Below are 13,312 nucleotides of genomic sequence, written 5' to 3' on the forward strand. Positions count from 1 at the left end.
ATTTGGTACCATTAATGTTCAGGTAGTGAAGTAATAATTTATACTATACTGAGGACAAATAATAAAATTACTTTTAACCCCTTTCCACGTTGTGTTTTCAAAACTGTCAATTTTAGTATTTGCATATGTGGCATCTAATTATATATTAAAGTTCGAGATATCGATTGCAATCCAGACTGCCTTTACAGCTTAAAGCTTAAATTCTCCTTGATTTATTTATGGATGCGGCTACTGTGCCGTCCGGAGTATACTGCAGTGATCTTTATTACCACGACAAGTTTAGTATTAATGAATCCTAGCTTTATTATTGCGTCAAGCAGTATCAAGCATACATCTCGTACTTAAAAGTGGCCGGTTGCTATAGTTACGTGGTACGTACTAATTTGTTAATATTCTATTGGTCGGGCCGGTTTCTTTACTCTAGCTAGTCTAAAAAGGTCGGACGAACGTTTTGCAGACATTAGACCGATCTATTTCAAAGTACGAGAATGCCTTCTAGCCGGTCCGGTTGATTTTATGCATATAACAACCTGTCATTAAATTTTAGACACGTTGACTTTCTACCACAATTAGTGTGGACACGACATGGAATCATCATTCCCAATAGCCGTTTAGAATCGCAACACAGCCCCCCCTCGCTTTCGCAGAACTCGCAGGCCATTCAGAACCGCAACACAGCCCCTTCGTGTGGTTGAAGGCGTGCTAGGTACAGTCCGGTTTTGCAGTCCCTGCGCACCCCACGCATTGTCGTTTTGTCCATATCAGCTGAACCAAATTTCGAAATTAACCTCAAGACCAAATGACCAAAATCAATTCATTTTTTTGCATTTTAGAGCATTCACATTGGCTTCATCAAAGCCATCTTTAAAATTTGATGAAAAGTACAAATTTTCCATAATTCTAAAATCTTTTTATCCATAATCCCACATTGGATTAGCCATTGGATTCATCAAAATAATAATATAATATTATTTTTTTAATAATATTTTTTTTTTCATATTTTGCAATTAAACCTACTATATGTACATTAATAATTTAATTTGATATTTAAATTATTGATTTCCAACTTATATGGATATATATATATTTATTTATATTGAAGGCAGTATATATTGTGCCTTTTATTAACTTATATGGATATATATATATATATATATATATATATATATATATATATATATATTTATATTAAAGGCAGTATCACTTCAGATCCACAATTAACTTATATGGTAGTTAAATTTGGTATAAGCTCCATCTGGACAGTATTGCATCACAAATAATTATATGCCCTGTATGATCAACAAAGTTCCTGGAAGCTAGACAAATCAGAGTTTTTGATCGCTACACAAATAAACTTCACAAATACAGCTTCTTAAGTTAAAAAATACAGCTTCTTAAGTTAAAAAATATAGCCTCAAGTCAAAAATCCATCTTTGTTGCTGTTGCCCATCGCTGTGTTCTTCCAACTTGCTCATATTTTTTTTTTTTTTTATCTCTTCAAGCTGCACTGAAACTTCAATTGTTCAGAGCGATAATTGCAGAAGTTAAAAGCTCTTCATTTCTGCAAAAACTCTTACACTCAAACAGAGGCGGCAAAACAACTAATTGCATAAGGTCCTATTTCAGAACAAGCAAAGCTTAAAATCATAATTATCACGCAAACTTTTTCCAACCCCAATCTTAAAATCAGAATTGCCAAGAATCTGCAGGCAGCAGGAAAAATTTTTCCTTCAAAAGAATAGAATTTGCTTAAATAATGAAGCAGAAGGGCAACTATATGTAATTGTTTTTTTGGAGTCTAATCACGTGAGATGTATTTCATCAAATTAAAGCAAACTATTTGGAAATAGAAAATGATGAAAGTTCACATAGAAAGGATTATATTCAAAATAAAGCGACACAATACCTTCATGAAGTCCGACAAAACTAACAAAGAATCCTTTGTGTAGCCTGCTTCCTCAAGGACTTGGGTCAGAACTTGCTGTACCAGACATCAACAAAACCACACATGCAAAACAAGATATTCAGCTGCACAATTGATTTTATTCAATTTCTATTAGAAATTTTAAACCTTATTTCTCACCCTAATAGATTTACAGAACAGGTGATATTTTATTACTCTAATGAGATCTAACTCAAATGGATCCTCCCCTGAACAAAAAAAGAACCCAACCCCTCCATTGCCATCCGAATCATAAACTCTAAAAATAACTAGGAACAAAGAGACGCCATCACCCCAATAGGTGAAAATTCAGAGAAGATAATTTCTAGAAACATGACATCACAAAAACTAAAGAGTCATTACACTCAATTTTCTGTTGTAAAGTCGCACGGGGACTGAATGCGGACAAGAATGCCACGAATTCCTTAAAGTTCAATCCGTCCAACATCCACAACAATCTCTGGAAGATACACGTTGCAGCACATTATCTCAGTAAGCAAATTGCACAAAATAAGCGCATACAACCATAACCTACGTAATTACATATGTAAGCAGACACGTATATATGCGTAAACGAATTGAACCCAAATAAATAGTTTCATCCCTGTTTATAAGCGTATAATATATGTTATAGATATAAATGTAAACACGCACAGAGAAAAAGTAGGACCTGGGAGAGAGGGTTGACGGCGAATTCAGGAACGAACATGAACTCCTCAGAAGAGATGAAACCACCGCCGCTTCAATCGAGCTGACAGAACCTCTGGTGTTTGTGGGGGGTCTAATCGGAGCTGTGGAAAGCCCGATGACGTTAGAAGAAGATGGACGAAATTGGGGGAAACGACGTGACCATCTCTGAAACTACCTCGGTGAGGCCGCTGGTCGTTGGAGCGTGTGTAAACAGCTCGTCGTTGGTTCTTATGTTGCGCTATACAAAACCCAAGATGAACCTGCTCCAAGAATCGAAGGAACGAAGAAGGATAAATAGCTTGAAAACGAGAGAAAGAGAGAAAGGGGAAGAGAAAACTTACGGCCAGCCTTGGAGAAGAAGCTCGTCTGAAAATCGGTCCAGATCAGAGTGATCCTTGTGAAGAATCCAAGTGTTGTTTCGGTGGATTGATGATATCCGTGTGCTGTTTCGTGCGAGAAATGAAAAAGAGAGAGGGGGAGAGAAAACGCGGGAGGAAAATGAAGAGGCAAATGGGAAAGCTGTTCGGTAATGAGAATTAAAACTGAGTAAAATAACAGGAAGATGAGTGTGCAGTAGTCCTTCATATTTGAAGGAAATTATCAATTTACTGTAGGTCAAAACTTGTCATTTACGATTTGATGAATCCAATGTAGCGGCTTTTTACACCTTTTCTTCATTTTATGCATTTGCATTGGCTTTTGATGAAGCCAATGCCAATGCTCTTAGACAGATACGAAATTCGAAAACCATTTTGCTGGGACGTCTGCGTGAGCCAAATTTTATTGTCACCTCCATCACCGGCATCGGGCTCGTCTCCTCCACCACCGGCGTAGCGTTGTACTGAACTCCACCAACACCCAATCAGTAACTTCGAGAAAAAAGACCTATGTGCCCCCCAACGAATAAGAGATCTATTTGCATTAGGTTGCTGTAAATCATCTGTTACACCACCACGACAACCTCAGGTAGTTGTTATTTGGTCTCACTCTTTCTTATTAATTTTTTTTTTTTTATGATGATGGAAATCCAGACCATTCACACACCATCTCCCACATTTACATGTTTTCAATTTCGTGTTTACTAGGCCCACCATCTCCTTCAGAAACGTGAACGACATCGAGAACCTCTAGTAGTTGTAGGTATATATGTTTATTTAATATGGTCTGGAATAATCCTCATATGTTTGATAATTATTTGATCAGTAATGAGGGATTATTAAAGAGAAAAAATGAGACGCGGAGAAGATGTTTGAATAAAGACCTCAGTGATAATTTCCATTGCCATCGGTGCTGCATGGTCTGGGTCAAAAGGTATAGAAGACAAATACTGAACCACTTTCTCTCTTTTCTCAATAAAGAAAAAGACACAAAACCTCTATATGCACTTTCGTTTCCTCTAGAAATATTATGAGAGAATAATATGAGTGAAATAGTAGAGAAATACGGTGCCAAGGCAGCTCGTAGTAGCTCCAAACAAGACTCCTAAATGCAGGGCTATTAATAATCTATTTTTTTTTTATGCCATGAGCTTGTTTTTCGCTTTTTCCCACTGTACCAGCCGAGATATTAATCATTCCATGTTATAGTTGGCCTATACATGATTAAAGAAGTGTAAGGCTTGTCAAATTAATTTCTAATCTTGAATTAGCTAAATGTTTACATAGAGGTAGGTCCATTTTGGTGGATAAGTCGATGGAGAAAGGGGAAGAAAACACAAGGCCTGCCAGCAGTGCTACAAGGCCTACCAATACTACTACATTCACTCAAGTATGTTTTTCCCATCCAAAAGCCATGTTATTTGTGTGATTTATAATTTCGTAGTAAATCATTATTCGATTTTATTTCAGGAAATACCAAGGCCATTTTATCCAGATTGGTCAGCATATAGTTACATGCATGGTTACCATGGGATGATGCCGCCTACATATTTTCCACCGTTTGCTCCTCGTCCAAATGCCGATCCTTATTCGTGGCAAAATGAGGTAATAAACTTTATGACCAGAAAGTTTCTATGTTTAAATCCACTTTGTGAAGGGCTAATTTTTTTTTTTTAATTGTAAATTGCAGCAACCAACGGAAGTACCATTTAGACCACCAATTCCCTACCCTTATGCTCCTCCAATTCTTTATTCAGGATGTTCAAGTAATCCTAAGGATATGACAGAACCCATCATCTCGTCTACTAGGTGATCATTATTTTCTTCTGAAAGCAGTACTTGTCAAGATAGCTCAAATGTGAGAGACGAGTTCATTGAACAACAACATGTATAAAATTATTTGAACTATTATTAAATAAAAAAACTTTTGAGTATTGATATGTGTTATGGTATAATCCAGGAGGCTGATAATTCTATGGTTGAGGAAGTACCATCGATGGTTAAGGAAGTACCGATTGAAGAAGTACCATCAAGCAGTCATGGAAATGATGATGATAGTGTTATAGAGCCAAAGCCGGGGATGTCATTTGAAACTGAGCATGAGCTTATAGACTACTATAAGCAATATAGAAAACAGACTGGATTTGGCGTAATGACCCAAACAAGTAAAAGGGAAGACGATAGGAGTATTAGATATTTAATACTTGGTTGTGCTCGTGGTGGTAAGGCAAGGAATCGTACTTCAAATGTTTCAAAACCACGTCCGACAATGAAGACGGATTGTAAGACGAAGGTTAATGCAATTTTACTTGATGGGGTGTTGCATATAACTATAATTGAGAATGCACACAACCACGGGCTAAGTCCACGAAAGGCGAGGTTCTTTAGATGTAATCGAGCTATTGAAGATTATGTAAAGAGGCAACTAGATATCAACGACAAGGAAGGCATCAGTATGGCTAAAAGTTTCAACTCATTGGTTGTCAAGGCAGGTGGATACGATAATCTTCCATTTGTTGAGAAGGATGCACAGAATTATATTGATAAGGCCCGACACCTTAGGCTTGGTAAAGGAGGTGATTATGCACTTTGTGGGTATTTTGAGAGAATTCAGTATAAGAATGATGGGTTTTATTCCTCGATAGATTTAGATGACGATGGAAGATTAAATAATGTATTTTAAGCTGATGCACATAGCAAAGCAGCATATAGGTATTTTGGGGATGTTGTGACAATCTATACAACATACCTAACAAATAGATATGGCATGCCATTCACTCCTTTTGTTGGTGTTAACCATCATGGACAATCAATTCTTTTTGGAGCCGGTTTGATTTCAAGTGAAGATACTGATACATTCATTTGGTTATTTGAGACTTGGTTGAAATGAATGGATGGGAAGGCTCCAAACGCTATTATCACTGACCAAGACAGGGCCATGAAAAATGTCATAGCAACAGTCTTTCTAAAAACTCAACACCGGTATTGTTTATGGCACATAATGCGAAAACTACAAGAGAAATTGGGTTCCCATTCTAAATGTAATGATGGTTTGAAGTATGCGTTGCATAAATGTGTTCATGATTGCCAAAATTCTGATGAGTTTGAGAAGTCGTGGGAGGCGATGGTTAATACGTACAATTTGTATGAGAATGCATGGCTTCAAAGTCTATATAGTGAGAGAATGCATTGGGTTCCTGTATATCTAAAAGATACATTTTGGGCTGGAATGAGCACAACTCAGAGGAGTGAGAGCATAAATGCATTTTTTGATGGTTTTGTACATTCGGGGACCACGTTAAAAGAGTTTGTTGATCAATTTGATAATGCACTGAGGAAGAGAGGAGAGGTAGAGATGGCAGCGAACTTCCACTCTTTCAACTGCAATATCCCATGTATAACCCATTTACCCATGGAGAAGCAATTTCAAGACTTGTATACTAATTCAAAATTTAAGGAGGTACAGTCTGAAGTAATGGGGATTATTTATGCTCATTGTATTCTTATCAAGACAGAATGGGCAATTTCGACATATGAAGTTAATGACCAGTTTCAAGTTGAAGGGTCCATTAAAAGAGTTACATATATGGCATACTTTAATGAAGAGGAGTGTGAAGCAAAGTGTGTGTGGACTATTTCATATGAGAGGCATTTTATGTAGGCACATTCTTGCTATTTTCTCAGTAAAGGATGTCCGGTTGGTGCCTTCAAAGTACATTATGGATAGGTGGAGGAAGGACATTAAGCATAGATATGCTCTCATTCGAAGCAGTTATGATGATTTGAGTTGTAAACCATCTGCTATAAGGTATGCTAATTTGGCTAAGTTATGCCTCGAAGTTGCCACAAATGCTTGCGGGAATGATGATAATTCAATGGATATGACACAGAAGTTAAAGACAATAAATTCGATTTACACAAAAAGCAAGGCGCCACCTATACTTGCGAATACTACTACTGAGGTTGAGGATATTGAAATGGAAAGTTCGAAAAAAATATTAAGTCCTCGCATTGTAAAGGTAAAGGGAGGCCTCCATCGAAGAGGAAGGCACAGGCAATAAAGAAGGTTAAAAAAAAGCCACAAACTAAGCATAAATAATCTGAAACTGGTGCCAAGAAAAAGAGAAAAAATGTATTTAATTTCTTTAACAGTTCTTATACATTGTTGTTAATTAAATCTATTTAAATTAATTATGTATTGTTAAATTGTAGGCAAGTAAACTTCCGGATTAGGTCTTGAGTGGCGCTACAACCACAGATGAGGTCTTGAACATGAGTGACATCGCGGGAACCATAGATGAGGTGATGAACATGAGTGGCATCGCGGGAACCATAGATGAGGTCTTGAAAATGAGTGGCGTTGTGGGAACCACAGATCAAGTCTTGAACATGAGTTGCGTTGCAGCAACAATAGATGATGTCTTACTTCTTGGCACACAACAAAGTGTCCTTACAAATGTACTGCTATTTTATATATATATATATATATATATATATATTGTTTACTTGACTTTTAAGAGTTTTATTTCTAATTTTTATGTATATTTATTTGGTTACAGGTGGATCTTCAACATCATACATCTATTAACAATTGATGGTTGCTGTTGGCATTTTATCCAGCATTTTGTTGAGGATATTGTGGTTGCTGTTGGCATTGTGGTCGGCATGAGTGGCATTGTGGTCATTGTTTGTATTTGATACTCATTTGTATTTGTCATTTTTTGTGGTCCTAAATCTATTTGTGGATGCGTGTTTGTGTATTTGACACTAAATTTATAAAGTACACAAGAACCTTATACTTGTTTTGATGGTTTAATGAAGAAGGACAAATGTATTTAATTTTAAAAGAACTCAGTCTTGCCTGTTGCATCCTGCAAGTTTGTCTGGTTATTAGGTCGCTGGAAGTGTTAGATAGTACAAATTATATACTTACTATTACAGGAACAAATTTGCTGGAAAATACGTTATATTCAAGGGATCATAAGTCTGGTACAGTTGGAAAAATAAAATGCATATTACAAAGTTGATAAGACTGCATCATAATGCAGAATGTTTATAAGTCACCAGTCTAGCTAAACTGGAACACTAACAAACTTAACAACATACAAAAAGTTTCTAACAAATTTAATCTTCTATTGATCTTGATCATAGCAAAATACATGAGATTAGTATAGAAAGTTCCCAATACACACATAGTAGAATGCGTGCATGATTAATCTCTATAACTTGACTTTGAAGCTCTTCTCGTTCATTCAGAAGATCCAACACTTTTTTTTGGATGTCCTCCTTTGCTTTATGGATCTCTTCATTCGCTTTATGGATCTCTTCTAAAGCATGTTGGACTTCATTCTCTCTCCTAGTGACTTCAATCACTCTCTTTTTGAGTTCATCATCTTTTTATTGGAATTCACTTTTGGGCCGGGCAAGTGGACTTCCATTCCCTTCTACAAAATCTGCCCATATGAAGTAGTTGCAGTATGGCTTTCCCTGCAACAATCAATAGTTGTAAAAATCAGCCATTGAAAATTGTAGAAATTAAAAAGCATACAAAAGTTGTAAGTGATGACCTACTTATTGTAGTTTGGACAAGTCAAAAAAGGTATTCTTGGATTTTTTGAAGTGTTGGAGACTTGAGACGTGCAATTGATCCACATAAACATATTGGAGCATTTTTCCAATCACCCAAAGAAGATGATGAATGGGATTGAGACATGACCTCCTTATCCAATGTTAGCTACAACACTACAAACCATACAACCAATGCTACAAAATCTGCCCAACCAAACAACCAAGACTACAAAATCTGCCCAACCAACCAATCCAGGAAACTATAACAGTAAATGTAAAGGAAATGTAAAACAGGATCCAGGACCTTGTTTAACCTTTTCTACATCTTACGACATACCAAAGAGATGCCTTAATTAAAGATGTACATAATTTGAATTGCTCAGCTAGAAGACCTTAGAAAGCATACTGAGATAGACCTTTTCTACATCAAAATGGTTAGCTTTCAGTGATAAGAAAAAAAGAAGTAAAACAGTGCATCAAAAGGCAATAGAAATAAAACAGTGGATGTAAACACTCTTTGAGAAAGAAGTAAGAGTAGACTCTTCAACATCATATTTGCAACTCCAAAACAGCCACTTCGTAGAACACTTAAATACAAATGAGATATAGTAACCAACCAAGAACCTCAACACAATAAGTTTTACAAATTCCTAACTTTTTATGTAAGTTTTTTAGTATAAACAGCATCCAAAAAATAGTAAAACAGTATAGAGGCACAATTGCAAGAAAGGGAACTCAAGTAGCAACACTTAAGTACCGTAGACTCTTCAACATCATATTTGCAACTCTAAAACAGCCACTTCGTATAACACTTAAATACAAATGAGATATAGTAACCAACCAAGAACCTCAACACAATAAGTTTTACAAATTCCTAACTTTTTATGCAAGGTTTTTAGTATAAACAGCATCCAAAAAATAGTAAAACAGTATAGAGGCACAATTGCAACAAAAGGGAATTCAAGTAGCAACACTTAAGTAACTTAAATTTCAGAACCCAAACAGATATTGAAGAGAACTTCATTATTAAAAATAAAAAATAAAAATACACACACATACAATACCTCAAATTTCATAACCCAACAAATATTGCATTAAAAGAAAAAATGCAAATAATCCCTCAAATTTCAGAACCCAATACAGAGTGCATTTTTATCGTCAATAGGGAAATACAAAAAACTTCAAGAACATAAATTTCAGAACCCAAACAAATATTGAAGAGAACTTCATTATTAAAAATAAAAAATAAAAAATAAAAATACACACACATACAATACCTCAAATTTCATAACCCAACAAATATTGCATTAAAAGAAAAAATGCAAATAATCCCTCAAATTTCAGAACCTAACACAGATAGTGTATTTTTATCGTCAACAGAAAAATACAAAAAACTTCAAGAATATAAATCATCGCTTTCAGTACCTTGAGAGCACAAACCTCTGTTGGAAGGGGACAATTGCACGAAGGGGATGAAGTTAGGGCTCACTAGGACGAGGAGGGACGAAGCTCAGTAAGGGGATAGAGCTCAGGAGGTTGCGAGGAAGGGAACGATTCTCTGAAGGAAGGGAGTAACAGAGATGTGTTGGGGGGGATGAAGGGGGTAACAAAGATCATGCGTTGGGGATGGGGGTCTGTGGGATGAAGGGGAAAAGTTTTGGTCTGGGGAGAAAGGGATGAGCTGATGCGTTTTGCCATTTTCATTTTGTCCATTTGGCCTTAAATGAAACGATTCGTTTCATCCACATCAGGGTGTGCGGCCAAGCCCAGGTTTGGGAACTGCGTTTAGACTTTTCCTTTTAGATAATGTATGAGGAATACATTTAACGACAAGTCTCATAAAAATAAACTCATTCAATTTATTCAATGAGATCATTTCTATCCATTCATAAGAACCATTGAAGATTATGGAGAAAATGTTGCTTTCCCGGCTTAAGAACAATACCATCAATTTCGGTTTGAATGAGTTAATTGTCTAATGAAAGCTGTCCACATAGAGAATGAAACAACATGCAAACACAAGTGTGGGCGAAATAGTTTCAGATAAGATTTCAAAACCTAAGCATTTAACGAAATTGTTCCAAAAACAGGATTCCCTCATACTTGATCAACACCAAGGTCCATATTGTCAGCCATGAACTGTGGTGCAAAATCAGTGTGGTTGAGAAGAGGTGGTGGTGCAAAATCTTGGGCAGCTGTGCAAACAGACGAAAGAGATGGATTCCATGGAAGGGATGGCTGGGTCTCGGTGGGTTGAGACTCGAAAGGCCGCAAGGGCTATGTGATTCGAACAACAGAAGTATGTGACCTAACTTTCTGATCATGTGTGGCTGCACCCATAGTGTTTTTATTTTTTTTGTGATTTCTGACGTGACTAATGATGATAGGAAGACCACTTTTCTCTAATAAATGGCCGGACCGCTTAGAAGTGGAACTGTCAAAGTATTTATAATAGTGCACTACATGTGTGTCAATTAAAAAATAATAAAAATAAATTAATAATAAATGAAAAATGAAGAAGTTAGTAAAAATATTGAAACAAATTTAAAACAGATCATAAATTTATAGAAGTTGAAGTAAACTTAGTTAAAAGTTAAGAAAAGTCATAAATTTATACAAGTCAAAGTTTTATTTAGACATAATTGTAATAATGGAAAGTTTCATAAACATAATAAAGCTTTATGTCGTGTTTTAACTGACGGAGTTGATGGAGAGGATGTTCAGTTTATTTTTACGCATTTGTCCAAGTTGATTTATTTCTCCGTAAAAATGATCTACTATTTTTTTCAAATTTTAAATGTAATATTTTTTACATTTGGTAGATGATCCTGTATGAAATAATGAAAAAATATATAAAGAATGAAAGAGTTAAATAAAGTACATTTTCCTCTATTAATTAAATGGAGTTATAAAACTTTTTCTAAATAAATTTAAGAATATACATTTCCTAATTTTGCAATTTTTTCTCTCTTTTCTATAAATGAAGACACTTTGCATAGTATAATTCAAATATCAAAGAATATATGTATTATTAAATTGTTATATTATAATATATATAATGTGAAAGTTTTATTTAGTAATTAGTTTACCAGGCCTGTATGTTCCAAAATATAATACAAGTTTCATAGACTTATTTAAAATGTAGTATAACTTATTTAATTGTAAACTATGAAAGTCTATATTATAATGTAGTATAACTTATTTAAATATAATTATAATATAGACTTTCATAGTTTACAATTAAGGAAAATATTTAAATAAGTTATACTACATTACTAATTTAAATGTACCTAAATTAGTGTTATTAATTTGAGATTGTCTATTAAACTAAGAATTAAAGGAAATAACACTACAACAAATTTGATTTTTAAAGACAAAATAAATTTCATTTCTAAAAATTTAAAATATGGAAACCTTATAAATTCGTTCGAACGGATACATATTAGCTTAAATCAAAAATTTTGGAACGAATTAGATCATAATGATGGCTCCAATTTGACGAAGGAGGTCATGATGATGCGTACGAGGAGTACGAGCACTGATCGTTTGTCGAGTTTTTATGTAATTTACCCATGCTGCAGGATATTATTCGTTCGCCCGATCTGCTGATTAAGAATTAGCATGTTCCATGCACCACCCGTACGTCATCGTGCATCCTTTCCTTAGGAAAGGAGAAAAACATGTTACACGAGGTATCTAGGCATCGTGCTCTAAACGATCGATAAGATACTCATGGAATTTCCTTTTACTTTTATTCACAAGGATAACCAGTGCTAGCCATTTGTCCAACCACAAGGACGAAAGAAGTAATCTTTGATCTTTATTACCACAGCAAGTTTAGTATATTTGAGCCCTTGCTTATCATTTCATCAAGAAGTATCAAGCCTACATATCTCCTAGTAGGCAAGTACTTAAAAGTGGCCGGCCGGTGATATTATCATATTGACGTACGTTAAAGCTGTGTCCGGGGTTTTCTTTACGCTGAAATAAGTTGAGACATTAATTAATGATACATGGCAAAGTAGTATTTATATATAATAGTGATCAGAATGATGGGTTTGAACGCTGACGTGATTATTTTAAATGATTTGTAAATAATAATAAAAATATAATAAATAATAATAATAATAATAATAAATGAATAATAATAAACTATTTATAAATAATAATAAAAAGAAAAGTTTATATATTCTACTACCATCTTACTTATATTCTATCAAGTAAAATAGTCTAAAATTATTTCAACAATTCTACACACAGTCGGGATATGCAGTCTCTGCATAGTCGTGCAGTAAATAAAGCCACGTCAGCTGAGTTTGTAATTAAATTAATTTTAAAAAAAAAAAGACCAAAATAGAAATGGGGAGAATGACTGTCTTCTTCCTGCTCATTGTTGCTAGTGGTGTCCTCGCTGCTAGTGGGAACGTAGAGTTGGGAGCTTGAATGCTTTTAGAGCTGCTCGTCGTTGTCATTAATGGGTGCTGCAGAACCTGAGATATATCTCGGATGTTTTTTCTTTGAATTTTTGTTTGTTACTTTTGTTATTTTTTTGTGGGTATTCCATGTGTGTGCTGAAGTTTGAAATGTTGTCGGGCGGTGGTGTTAGGTGGAGGAGAGAGGAACTGAGGAGGTTGAAGCGAGAGAGGAGGACGAGGAGGAAGTAAAGGATGTGGAGAAAGGGGAGGTGGGTGAGTTGGTTGGGAGCAATAACCATGAAGAGTTTCACTTCTCAAGG

At 35.2% G+C, this 13,312-nt stretch overlaps 1 long non-coding RNA gene across 6 annotated transcripts; it reads right to left on the bottom strand.

The window, feature by feature from the left end:
• Positions 1–1,265: 1,265 nt before the first annotated feature.
• LOC122275518 lies at positions 1,266–3,239 on the bottom strand. 6 transcript variants are annotated; one of them, XR_006228580.1, is made up of 3 exons: positions 2,808–3,238; positions 2,613–2,733; positions 1,266–2,402 (listed from the first exon to the last, which is right to left on the bottom strand). It is a non-coding gene; the product is annotated as an uncharacterized LOC122275518 (long non-coding RNA). The 6 variants fall into 6 exon arrangements; XR_006228578.1 differs by having other exon boundaries at positions 1,266–2,211; positions 2,306–2,402; positions 2,613–3,235; XR_006228579.1 differs by having other exon boundaries at positions 1,266–1,703; positions 1,907–2,402; positions 2,613–3,235.
• Between the last annotated feature and the right edge of the window lie 10,073 nt (positions 3,240–13,312).

This window comes from Carya illinoinensis, chromosome 9 (assembly GCF_018687715.1).
Source record: "Carya illinoinensis cultivar Pawnee chromosome 9, C.illinoinensisPawnee_v1, whole genome shotgun sequence".
In the NCBI taxonomy this organism is placed as follows: domain Eukaryota; kingdom Viridiplantae; phylum Streptophyta; class Magnoliopsida; order Fagales; family Juglandaceae; genus Carya; species Carya illinoinensis.